The following is a 14,370-nucleotide window of genomic DNA, read 5'->3' as shown; positions in this document are numbered from 1 at the left end:
AATGCCCATGAAATAATGTTCACTTAAAAAGCAGAATCTAAAATTGTATGTAAAATGTGATCCCAGGTTTATAAAAGAATATATACATCTCTTTTTATAGCGAGAGGGAATAGCAGGATGATGGGTAGTGTGGTCTCCAGAGCCAGGCTGCCTGGGTTGGTTTGATTTTGTGGTCTTAAGAACGTTACTTAACCATTTTTTACCTCACTTTCCTTGTCTATAATATAGTGATAATAATAGTACCTTCCATGTAGGGTTACTGTGATGATTAAATCAGTTAACACAATGTAAGTTATGTGGAAATACACCTGGCACATCATAAGTGCTATGAAAGTGTCAGTTACCTTTGTTATTATATATTGAAAAAATACTGTACTTTCTGGGTGATAGAACTATAAGTGATTTTTATTCTTGTCTTTATGTTTCTCTATCCTTTCTTTTTCCCAAATTGCCTATAATGAACACAGATCACTTTTTAAATCTGAAAGACATGTGATATTTTTAAAGAAGTAAAACACCATTCAAAATCCCTGTTATTCTTGACTCCCAGGGTCCAGTCATGGATGTTTTATCCTCCTCCTTCGCCTACTCCTTTTTCAGAGATAGAGAAAGACAGAATGTCCCATCAGCCCATCCACATTACCTAAGCCTCTGTTCCCAAGGAGAGCACAACCCCTCAGGCTCTGGGAAGAAAGATCAGCTATAAAATCTCACTGCTAGGGACATGCACACTGGGGGCTGAAGAGAAACTGTACTGTGTCACCTGGGGCAAGTCTCAAACTTCTCTTGTGTCTCAGGTTCCTCATCTGCAAAATGGGGGGAAAACGACTCCTACTTCATGAGGTAGCTAAAGAAACACATAAAATTGAATAGGGCCTGGCACATAGTAGGGACTCAGGAAATGTTAGCCATCATAGTCATGATGAAAACTCAGAAGGGAGTTGCCCAGTTGATACAGATGTAATGGAAGGAACAGCTTTGGGGCCAGACTAACTTGGGTTTGAATCAAGGCTGTGGTCCCTACTTGCATTGCGCCATCCAAGGTCAAGGAAGTTCCACCCACCCTGCACCACCAGTTCTTCTCTCTCTCTTAACCCCCTATTTATTGCCTTTGGAGCACTTACCACTATTTATTTTTCATTGATTTATTTCTTTGGTTATATTTTTTCTGTCCTCCTAATTATATGGCAAGCCCCACAAAGGCAGGGATCACCTGTTCCACATTCAGCGTGCTATCCTAAGTGCCTGGCACAATGCGTACAAAAAACCAGTGCTCATTAAATAATTTTTTGGTAAAAGAATGCATGGTCAAATGAATGAATGAACTTGGGCAAATTACTTTAGTTGCCTTGTCTACTAAGGAAACTAAATGATACAAGGCAAACATGGCGCCTGGCACACAGTAGGTGCTCTTTCATTATTTCTTCTTTCTGGGTATTCATCAAATTGACTTTTATCAGAACCACACATTTTCTAAAATTACTTTGTCTGGACAAATGCTGTTAGTGATGCATCTTAAACTGTTATCCCTTGTGCCTGAGCAATTTCTTGTTAAAGGGAATTTTTTCCCACAGAATAGAGCAAAAGAAGCTTTGAAGCTAGAATTTTTATAGTTCACACTCCATGCATGCCAGACGCAAAAATCACTTTGAGGCGCTAATTGGTGACGTAAAAAAAAAAAGAGAGAGAGAAAGAGAAATGTAAAAATACAACAGTGGGTTTTGGCAGTAAGGAGAAGAGGTTCTTTTCAATCTAAAATTGGTTGTCATCTCAATTTTTCCTGCCTTAATTCATTTCTTAAGCAGAGGGCAAAAAAAAATTGATGATTAAGATATGTAATGGAAAATTTTTAGAGCAGAGTGAGGAGGTGACTAGAGACCATATGTTGCCCAAGAACGGAGCCTTCAGCAAAAGCTGAAGAAGAACGAATGTGCTGATTTGCATACTACTGGCAATTATGTCCCGATGAAAGAATCATCCCATTAGTGCTAATGGGCATTATGTACACATACGATTGAAACGACATATAACCTTTCCTGAAACCAGGAGCAAAGGAGAAGCTGATAATGTATTGCCAGAGGAAAAGGAGGAGCAAAATAAACTGCTGGATAAGAATATTTCATACACATCCACATTAGAAAAGGCCAAATTCCTAATATTAGCCAAGCAATGACTCTCCTAGCATCCCGTGTGGGATCGACCCCCTCCGTCAGAAATGCAGAATGCGTGTGGCTATAGCAGTGAACGAACCTACAAAAGAAGGCCTAATGGACCTTGTCATTTACTTTGATTCTTGGAGTTCAGCCCAACCAGTAAAACCTAGTTAAATCATGCAGTGAATAGAAGCCCAGCACTTGCTCAAGTATTCAGCAAACACGCTGGCACAAACTACCGGGCGAAGTGCAACACGATTCACCTAAGAGGAGTTTGGGTCGTTTCAGTGTCGGGAATGAAAATGTGGCCATGTACTTCCATCAGCCAGTAGTATAAACTTAGGCAGCGCTGGCCTGTGAATTCCACCCGAGCCAGTGCTCGAGGTCCGCGGCAGTAGGAGTCCGGAAGTCAAGCCTTCTATAGTCAAGGTCCAGGGAAATGACCACTGGGTAGAGCCACTGGACCCACTATGAACCAGACAGAAATAGGATTCCATTTATTACTTGCCTCCCAAACTCTCTCACTCTAATAAGGAGACCAAGATGACGTTTTGTGACCCTGGCCATCAGCATCAATTCCAACCCTTAGGTCCAACATTCCTCAAAATGCCTGGGCCATCCCCTTACCTCAGTGTACCCTCAAAGAACTGAAAGAATTAGTACTGCATGATCTTACCGTGATGTCATAGGCTTCTTCCTCAAGGAGACTAGACCTCTCCTTTAGTCAGTGGGCTTCAGGTCTAAGAACCAGATCAAGTCAAGAAAGTAGGTAAAGAATCATGACCTTTTCTTTTCCCCTGTGGTGGCTGCCTTCCGCTTCCTCTCCATCTATCCTTTATTTCTTTTATTGTATAAATTAAGTAATACCCTGTTGGTTCCCTGTCTGTCTTGTCCCTAAAGAACACCATATTCTTTTTTTTTTAACTGAAGTGTAGTTGACTTACAAGAACACCATATTCTTTTTTAATTAACTTTTATTGGAATATAGTTGCTTTATAATGTTGTATTCGTTTCTGCTGTACAGCAAAGTGAACCAGTTACACGTATACATATATCCCCTCTTTTTTAAATTTCCTTCCCATTAGGTCACCACAGAGCATTGAGTAGAGTTCCCTGTGTTGTACAGTTGGTTCTCATTAGTTATCCATTTTATACATAATAGTGTATATATGTCAATCCCAATCTCCCAATTCATCCCACCCCCCCTTCACCCCCTCGTATCCATACGTCCAAAGAACACCATATTCTATTTAATGTCTCCAAAGCTCTCTGCAAGCCAAATCCCCCAGTGGCCGCTCTGATCCTTCTACTCTTTACAGTAACTGCACCTGCCTCGCTCCTGGTGTTAAGCATCGCCACGTGGCCTCCTTGTTACCACTAGGGAGCCCAGTTCTGTGACAGCATCTCTTACTGTCAGTCCTGGCTACAGAGGGCTAACACCACTGAACTTCTCAGTGATGCCTCTGCTTACCTCACGAGCACATTCCTTACTGCTTGGGTAAAAGAGTGTTCGCCTGACCCTTCCATGGAAAATCGTCAGCTAATTGGGTTTTCTGGCCTTATGTAGTATATCCATTCCAGCAGACTCATTTCTCTGAGCCCTCCCATCACTTCCTCTACCATCTGCCTGGGCAGTTCTGACGTTTCTACTTCATTTGGTGTGGGCATTCTCCAAGGTTCCAAACGCCATCCTAGCACTGTCCCCAGGAGTCCTTGCCAGTGTGTTAAATCCTGTGTCCGGGGAAAGTGTTCTCATTTCAGCAAACTCCCTTATCCAGCTTTTTATTCCATCCAGTGGTTCAGCACCCTCAAAATCCAGTCTGTCTTGGGTGGTATTCCCTGTAACATAAGCTCTGAGACAGAGATTTGCACTCAGGATGTTTATTGTGGTTTGCTCTCAGGAACAATGCCTCTAAGAAGGTGGGGAATGTAGAGTTGAGCTTAGGGAGATGTTCCACGGATGCAGTTGCAATAGAGGCCTCCGCTGATCCCATGGAAAGAACTAGAGCTGGCGTAGCCCTTCAGGATTTCTCTTGCACCCCTGTACAGACAGTCCCTGAGTACAGACTGTCCTTGGAGTGGGGACATACCATGGGCAAGACAGCTCCCTTCCACCAAAGGCAATTCCTGAAGAGCAGCCTATACTGCCAGCATCAAGGGGGCAGGAACCAGGGATGCATAGCCACTATAGAGCCCATTAGACACAAACCCTCATAATAAAATGAAAACCTTCAGTAAGGCTAGGATAGCAACTTCACCTTTAGGAGGAAAACAGATACTGAGAATTCCAAAGGATAAACGGTCCAAATCATAAGTTATGAGGGGAAATATTTGAAAGAAATATGAATACTTGATATGTGTCTGTAGAATAATGAACTTTCCTTTAAAAAGGTTCATAGCTCCAAGAAGAGTGTTTCCATGGCCTCTGTCGTAGTGCAGCTTTCACAGACAATTAAAGCAGATAGGTGTTATTTCCATCCCTGCTGAAACAAAAGCAAAAGAAAGTTTATGATGTGACTCAAAGTGGGGTGTTTGTGTGTCGTCACATGCCAGTCATTCCCAGCTTCAGGTTTCTCTACACACTTGGTGAATATCCTCTGGAACAGAGGCCCTTTGAAAGTAGCTCCCAGCGTGGTGGCAAGGTGTCATTACTTTAGGAATCAGAGAAAGGAGACCTGGGTTTCTTCCCAGCTGCCTAGTGAGCTGTGTGACATCAGGCAGGTCACTTCCTCTTGTAACCTCAACTTTCTCTCTAAAATCAGGCGAATACATAGCTTGCACACCCTTGAGCCTTCTCTCTCATTGGAGACATTGCTAATCCGTGAAGGTACTCTCTTCTCCTGAGTCTAGATAAGAAACTTAGAGTCCTTCTCAACAAAGTGTTCCAGGAAATCACTACTAATGAATCACTGTTGATAGTCAACATGAAACCTGCAGGCCCCCTCTGGACTAAAAGGCCCCTTCTTGCATCCCCAGGATATGATTGCATGCTCAGAGCCGTGTACAGAGAATCACAAGACAATGTAGCCCCAGTGACTCTTATGTACAGATGTCCTAGGAGCACATAGCATCGGCAGACTCTGAGGACACTCAGCTACTGAGGCAGAAGTTTCAGACTGTGTCACTAGTTTTTCCAATGCCCTTCATCCTTTCTGCCTCTTACCAGGCTAGGGCCAGGGATCTCATCCATGAGTTTAGGCTCCAGCCCCATCCATCCCTAACCTGGTCCTCTAAGGAACGCCTCTGTAGAGGTGGCCCTAGGGCATGTCAAACAATCACACAGGGTGAGGCTATCACGGGGAAAGCCAGTTTTAGAATGTGTCATCACATTAGTGCAAATTAGCTCTCATCCTTACTTGTTCTTAATAGGTCTTTTGTTTTACAGGAGTGAAATCTTTTATTTCTACAAGCAACATAGAGACCAGCCACCCCCAACCTTTCCTACCCTCACAATTTCATGAACATCACTCTCCTCCCTTCCCAACAGACACACGCGAATAAGAAATCAACTAACCTATTAAGAGCAAGAGTAACAGGCCCCCTGCCTCGCCCACCTGAGCCCTGTCCCTCCCACAGTCTCCCCTCCTAACCCTTTTCCCCTCATACCACCTCCCTCTCTGTCTTTAAGCAGCTCATGCTACATAATGAGAGTTTTGCAAGGCAAACCCTGTGGTTCTTAAAAGAAGCTACTGTCCTCATTAGGGTCAATCTTTTAAAGCCCTTCAACTATTTTGAAATTCTTAACTCTGTCCTTGTTCCCTGCTTCATCAGTAATGCTGCCAGATGCAATGTATCATTCAATAAATCCAACGGCTTGTCAAAAATAGTAACTGAATTCCCCATATTGCCAACTCAAAGCTTGATCTCCTGAAACCCAGATACAAAAATACATTAAGCTCCACTGGGTTCAGATTGCATTTGGAGATCTTTTGCTGATAGCTGCCAGTTCCCAGGACCTCAAGGCCTAAAACCAAGCCAGAGTTAGTATCTCATTAGGTGAAAAGAATGACAGAATATAGAATGTCAGAGCTAGAGGGGACATCAAACATCATGTAGTCCAACCCTCCTTGTTTTACAAATAGGGAAAATATACCCAGGAAGGTTAAGTGATTTACCCAGAGTCACACAGCAACTTAGTGACAGGGCTTATGGGTACCCCACACATACATACGCACGCACATGTCTTTCATCTTCTGTTATTCCAGATAGCAACAAGGCACCATCTTTGGGGCCTCAGGAAATAAATGGAACCAAATCTCTAATGCTGACTCTCCTCTGGCAGTGTTATAGGTTATATGTTAACGGCCTACCCAATAACCGCTTGCACTCCACCTCATGTTCCTTTATCCTGAAAGAACAAAAAAATTCATAGCAAAAAAAAAACCCACATTAAAAAAAATTTTAAGGGGAATTCCCTGGAGGTCCAGTGGTTAGGACTCTGTGCTCTCACTGCTGAGGGCCCGGTTTCAATCCCTGGTCAGGGAACTACAGTCCCACAAGCTGCACAGCACAACCAAAAAAGGTAAATAAATAAAAGTTTTTTAAAAAAAGAGATCTGAGACCTAAAATTTAAAAACAAAATTTTTTTTAAGTAGCAAGTCTGTCAGGGCCTTAGGCGGTGTAGACCTTATCAGGAGGTATAGACTGCTGAATTCATGTGGCTTGGGGTACCTACTTAAAGGTCTCCCTCCCCCAGTACTTCCATTTGCTGGCTGTGGTGTGTAAGGGAGAGGTGCAAGGGAGGGATCTGAGTTAATGGTGCTCAGGGAGGACCTCACTGACAAGGTGGCAATTGAACAGAGACCCAGAGCAGGTGAGGGAACAAGCCAGGTGGGTATCTGAAGGAAACACGCTCTAGGCAGAGGGAACAGTAACTACAAAGGCTATGTGGCCAAAATGAGCAAAAAGAGAAAAAGGCAAAGAGGCAGGCAAAAGAGTTGGGCTGGGAAGGGTGGGGAGCAAATCAGGGCCTTATACTAGGACCTTAAAAGCCATTGTAAGGACTTTGGATTTTATTGATACTATGAGTGATGTGCCATCGGGGCACTTAGAAAAGGGGAGTGACATAATTTTACTTACATTTTGAAAGGAACAGTTTATATAATGAGAAATCACTTGACACTCGCTATGATGGCTATAAACAAAATGTCAGATAATAACAAGTGTTGACAAAGATGTGGAAAAATTGGAACCTCATACATTGCTGGTAGGAATGTAAAATGATGCAGTCGCTTTGGAAAACACTCTGGCAGTTCCTCAAAAGGTTAAACATAGAGTTGCCATATGACTCGGCAATTCTGCTCCTCCTTATATACCCAAGTGAAATGAAATTGTTATGTCCAATATGAGCATTGTGCACAGATGTTCATAGCAGCATTACTCACAATCAAAAGTGGAAACAACACAAGTGCCCATTAACTGATGAATAAATGAACAAAATGTAATATATCTACATAACAGAACATTATTTGGTAATAAAAAAAAGCAATGAAATACTGATACATGCTATAACATGGATGAACCCTGAACACATTAAGTGAAAGAACCCAGTTACAAAGGGTCACGTATTGTATGGTTCTGTTTATATGAAATGTCCAAAATAGGCAAATCTATAGAAACAGAAACTAGATTAGCATTTGCTTAAGGATGGGGGGTTGGCAGGGGAAGTTAGGATGAAATCAGAAGTGATTATTAATGGGCATGGGGTTTCTTTTGGGGGCAGTGAAAATGTTCCAAAGTTTATTGTGCTGACAGGTGCACAACTCTGTAAATATACTAAAACACATTAGATTATACACTTTAAATACAGTATGTGAATAATATCTCAAGTAGACTCTTATAAAAGTAAGTTCAGTCTATCATCAGGGCTGCTTGGGTAGAACTGTGTAGTGACAAGGGCAGAAACATCGAAATCAATTTGAAGGTTATTGCAAAAACCAAGTATGAGATGATGGTGGCTTGAACCAAAGAGTGAATGGTAAACGTGGGAGAAGTCATTGACATTTCCTAAAGGAAGAGGCAATATCCTTTATTTCTGATAGATTAAATATGAAATATGAGTTTGGTTGAATGTCAGTTTTGGGGAATGAGCAACTGATAGGGGGAGTTGCCATGTACTGTGAAGGGGGAGTTGCTGGAAGAAGAAATTACAAGTTAGTTTTGGTTATGTTAAACTTGAGACCCTATTAGACATCTAGGTGGAAGTGTTGAGTGGGCATCTCAGTCTGGCATTCAGGGGAGAAAGAGAAACTGAAAATTAAGTCAGGATGATCAACATTTAGATTTTTTGTGGTACGCGGGCCTCTCACTTTTGTGACCTCTCCCGTTGTGGAGCACAGCCTCTGGACGCGCAGGCTCAGCGGCCATGGCTCATGGGCCTAGCCGCTCCGTGGCATGTGCGATCTTCCCGGACCGGGGCACGAACCCGTGTCCCCTGCATCGGCAGGCGGACTCTCAACCACCACGCCACCAGGGAAGCCCCAACATTTAGATATTTGAACCATGAGATGGAATGGTATCACTTAGAGAATGAGAGCAGATGTAGAAGATAAGAATTCCAAGGACTGAGTCCTGGGATGTGCCAATATTTAGACGTTTGGGAAATGAGGAGAAAGCATCAGAGGACATGGAGAAGGAATGGCTATGGAGATAGGGAAAAAAGCAGGTGATTAAGGAGTCTGGGAGCCAAAGAAAGATAATATTTCAATGAGAAGGAAGTAATCATTGTAACAGGTACTTCTGATAACTCACGTATGATGAGGACTGAGAATTGACCAATGGACTTACCAGCTTGGAGGTCTTTGGACCTTCACAGGATTAGTCTTGGTGGAGTGCTGGGGCAAAAAGACTGATTGGAGTGACTTCAAGAGAGAATGAAAGGACAGAAATTGGAGAAAAACCTAAAGACAATTTGTTCAGCTGGCTTTTCTGTAAATAAGATCTGAGAAATGGAGAGGCAGCTGGAAGAAGTATGTGTCAGGAGAGGTTCTTTTTTAAAAAATGTGAAAACTCACAGTATGTTTGTATGCTGATGGGAAATATCTGGTAGATGAGTAAACAGGGAACACTGAGGATGCAGGGAGAGAAGAAGGCAATGGCAGGGAGAAGAGCTGAGGTCTGGCGCCCAGGAGGAGGGGCCGACCTTAGGTGTGTGGACAGCCCATCCACAGTTCAAGGAGGCTAGTCAGGGCACTAGCACAGGTTCAGGTAGACATGGAAATTGGAGTGTTTAGACGTCTTCTTTTCATTGCTTCACTGTGAAACAAGCAGCAGGGTCATTTGCTGAGAGTGAAGAGTGTTAGAGGAGAGGAGGGGATACCAGAATTTTGAGGAGGGAGAAGTTGTTAAATAATCCTTTGTAGAGGGAGGGAAGGACTAAACCAGGTAGTTCAGGTTAGTGGCTATTAATTAAAGTGTTATTGTTCGGGCTTCCCCGGTGGCACAGTGGTTAAGAATCTGCCTGCCAGTGCAGGGGACACGGGTTCAACCCCTGGTCTGGGAAGATCCCACATGCCGCGGAGCAACTAAGCCCATGCGCCACAACTACTGAGCCTGCACTCTAGAGCCCGCGAGCCACAACTACTGAAGCCCGCACGCCTAGAGCCCGTGCTCCGCAACAAGAGAAGCCACTGCAATGAGAAGCCCGTGCACCACAATGAAGAGTAGCCCCTGCTCACCGCAACTAGAGAAAGCCCACGCACAGCGGTGAAGACCCAGCACAGCCAAAGCTAAATAAAATAAAATAAATTAATTCTTTTAAAAAAGCTTTTTAAAAAAAGTGTTATTGTTCAACATGTGTGTTTTTCCTGGCCACATTTAATTGTATGGGTAAAGGCAGAGTGGGATTTAATCAAAGTTGAGGTTTTCCAGAAGAATAATGAGGGGAGAGAGGGTGAGGTAAGCTGATGGAATGCAAGAAAATGCTTCTAATGATGGCCAGGGATTCTAAGCAGGTAGAGTGAACTGAGGACGCGGAGGGGATTTAGGGACAGTGAGAGGATGGGAGAATAAGTGGAGTGTAGGTCCCAGAGGGGAAGAGGAGACTTGGAGAGCTTGAGGAGGGAGAAACACATTAAGCCATTATCAGATATCACCACCTCTGCCTGAATTCATTTACAAGCACTTGTTGAATTGAATTAAATTTTAATGAATTAATACCACTGCCAGAGTTACATGGTGTATTAGTTTCCTGGGGCTGCTGTAACTGGGTGGCTTAACCAACAGAAATGTATTGTCTCACAGTTCTGGAGGCTAAAAGTTCCAAATCAAGGTACTGTCAGGGTCAATTCCTTCCTAGGGGTATGAGGGGGAATCTGCTCCTTGCCTGTCCCCTGGTGTCCGGTGGCCTCAGGCATTCCTTGACTTGTAGGTGGCGCCCTCCCTGTGTCTTCAGTAGTCTTCCCTCTGTGCATGTCTGTCTCCAGGTGCAAACTTCCTCCTTGTATAAGTACATCAGTTGTATTGGACTAGAGCCTATCCTAGTGACCTCATTTAACATGATCACCTCTGTAAAGACCCTATCTCCAAATAAGATCACAACCTGAGGTCCTGGGGAGTTAGGACTTCAATATATTTGTTCTGGGGGACACGATTCAACACATAACACAGAGTATCCTAAGTAGTAATATATATGATGAGAAAATACACAGGCAGCTGTACCAACAGGATTCAGACTGAGAATGATCAAACTAGAACCTTAGAAAATGAGATCTTCAGTTGTTTAGTGTTCATTGGAACACGAACCAGGTCACCCATTACCCTCACCTCTACTTGGGGTCAAGGGGGTGCAAGACTGGGGGTGAGGGAATAGAGAGGGAGGCCAGCAAAATTACCTGGATAGTGGTCCAGACAGGGGCCCTGGGGAAAAGTCACACAAAGGCTTTTAGCCAGGCTGTCCCAGCTAAGGATCCAAAAAGCATTTCTCCACCAGGTTCTGAAGCGCCCTTTCCTCTCTTGGCCCTGTATCTATGAAGCAGGTCGGTCGTGCTGTTCTATTGGTCCACGAATGGGCTGGCATCGTCCCAGCCTTAGGAAACGTGATGCTAACCACTGGGTCAGGGTGAACCAATGCAAGCCCTCGATACAAGGCACTTCTCTCTCTGTACTAAGGCACCTGGCAAAACAAATGCCTTCTCAGAGGTGAGCAGTAGGTCCCCAAAGACCGTTTTGAAAATGTGTAGGAAGCAGATGCCTAGTGCCTGGGATCTCAAGTAGAGGTATTTGCCAGAAGATCTGTCCAAAGAGAGGGTCTCAGTAGGAAAAGTTGGGCACTCTGGTTCACCAGACATTTTAGAACAGTGATTATCAAACTACGACCAGTGAGACCCATGGATTGGCTGCCATTTCAGTGGATGAAAACTGATCCTGATTTAATTTACAGACATTAGGGGTCACTAAATTTTAGTCTTCATAAATTCACATTAGCACATTATAAGTTTATTGAGGCCGCTAATTCATTGCTCTGCTAACAATTCTGGCTCCCACACAATGCTTGCCAGCATTGCAAGCTCCAGCACAAGCTCACGTTCACTCAGCTGGAATTCCCACAAGTGTCGGAAAGGATCCTTTGTTGTCAGTGTATTATCCATGTTGTCGTGGGTGGGTTGGTTGTGGTTTTGAAATTGCTGCTATTCTTGTTATTTAATTGCAAATGACTGTGTTTTTGTTGTATCATTATTAATTTAGTTTGTTGTCAGTTCTTTGTTGAACCCTACTGTGTGTAATGGTGCATACTTGTACCAAGAGTATTTTTGGCCTATAATTATCTAATAACAAGGCTTTAAGGCATATGCATGTTGTGGTTCAAATATGAATCATCCAGACCATTATTTCTAAAGGAGATTAGATATAGATACAGGTATATACACATATATGTATGTTTATAAATATATATTATATATCAATATATAATTAAAAATTTTTGTAAACATACATATGTAATATGTTTATGTATTAAATATTCCCCCCACGTTTGCTTATACAGTGGCATTTTCTTTTGGTGATAAATATTTGTGCTCTTTGTATAACTTCCAACATACTATCAAGTTAGTGTAATACAATTATTGGGTTATTTCTATAGGTGTAGGTCATTGTTTTATAATGGGAAATCATTGTATATATGACTCTTGTCTTATATTATAAATAATGTTTTTATAAATGATAATAGATCAGCTACATTTTCATATTTTGTCCCCCAGATTATGGGAGACCATGCCTTGCTTTTGTAAGTTTTTTGCCTACAGGGAGTCATATCCAAGGGATCTGAGAATCTGAAGCCTTGGCCCTTACATGGGACGACAGCCTAACAACAGTTACTGGGATCTGTTTGTACAGTAAAGTGAAGCAGCTAAGAGCAAGGGTCAGATCAAATCCTGATCACACACTCGTGGTGCACCCATAAGAAACCTTTTCAACCTGCTTGAATTTGAACTTCCTCATCTGTAAATTGAGGAAATATATCTCCCTTAGAAGGTTGTTACCAACTTAAAAGAGATAGAGTATGTAAATGCTTAGCACGGGGTTTGACTCTTAGTATGTTCTCAAATAGGGCAATTTTCTTATTGCTGAGGTTATTATCATTACTAATTCATCAGCCAGGACGGGCTAGAATGTACTGCCATTAACAAACAACACCAAAAAATCTCAGTGATTTACAGTAACAAAGATTTACTTCTTGAATTCACTATCTATTGAAGGTCTGCTGTGTCTTTTCTCCAAGTCATTTTTTCTCTGGGACCCAAGCTGGAACATTGCTGACTACTGGGGCAGAGGAAAAAGAGAGAAAAAACACTGCTGGCTCTTAAAGCTTTTGCCTAGGAGTTATACATCATTTTGGCCCATGTTTCATTGGCTAAAGCATCATACGGCCCCTCGCATATTTACAAGTAGAAATGTATGACTGCCCTGCGGAAAAGGTACCCCAAGGGAAATGGAATATTTGGTTAGCAGTAATACCATCAACCATACAATTATTACTGACTTACTAAGGGTATAATCTTTAGCCCCACTTTCTTTAAGAGTTGACCCAGCTTAACTAGTAGGGTCAAAAGCCAGTGCAATCCAAATGTAGTATCTAAATAGATCCTACATTTAAGGCAACTATCCAGATTTCTCTTATGTACAGATACAAGTATGAGAAAACTTCAGCTACCATATTTCACAAACGCTCAGCACAGTGAGTCTAGGCCATCCTCACTGCTATGACTTCGTTCTCAGCCAGTCTCCCCACTCTGAAGCTACTCCAGCATTTTAACCAATGCCAAGTACTCTGCAGTACCCATCCACATTGTTCTTCCTGTCTACATTTCTTTCTTCCTTTGCTTCCTGAAGTAGCAGGTCTTACTGAAACATAAAAATCCTGAAGAATAAATTACTAAATGATTTGTAGGAGGAGACATATAAAAAATTAATGCAATTTCCTGAGAGCTGAACTTCCATAAGCAGACTTATGTCCACTCTCAGGGTCTTTGTTTCTACCTCCACCATGGACCTATGGTGAGCTAGACTGACAGCTGAACTCTGGGCCTGTGCACAAGTCAGTCAGCTCACAGCCTGAATGTGAGTGGCCAGGAACTCAAGGGAAGGATTTATGGATGGGAAAGCTGGAGGATGCCACACTGAGCCAGGGAGCAGACCCATAGCTAGAGCAAATCAAAATTTGAGTTTAAATCATTTATCAAATGCAAAAATACACCCACCCATGAAGATCCCTCCCCCAGAGGCCACTCAGACGCAGATCCACATTTAAAGATGGATAACTTGGGGGTCCGACATTTCCCAGACATGGCTGACTAGGGAAGATGAATAGATTAGATTCTCCAAAATTCACAAACCATCTTGGCAAGCATGGCAAACCAATTGAAGACACCACAAGTAGTCTCGTCTTGGCCCTGGTTTCAGGGGTTTTCATACCCCTTTAAAGTATGAGGTTGAGGCCCATTGAGATAAAGACAGGTAGGCATTGAGTGAAGCCCTATTCTCCTACCTCTGTGTAGGAGCTTTCCCAGACTCCAGCAGTTCCTCTGCTACCTTCAGAAATCACGCCACAGTTCTATGCCACTTTACTGTATTCTTTCCTAATGCTTTTAATGTTGAATTGTTCCTTTTAAACTGAACCTAACAACCATTTTTTCTAAGCAATAACATCTGTGAACTCACAGCTTTGAAGTGCTAATTATTTTGTCTGATATACATTACAATAAATATTTAAAAATTTTTA

Source organism: Phocoena phocoena, chromosome 16 (genome assembly GCF_963924675.1).
Source record: "Phocoena phocoena chromosome 16, mPhoPho1.1, whole genome shotgun sequence".
NCBI lineage: Eukaryota > Metazoa > Chordata > Mammalia > Artiodactyla > Phocoenidae > Phocoena > Phocoena phocoena.
Note: the sequence above shows the minus strand (reverse complement) of the source record.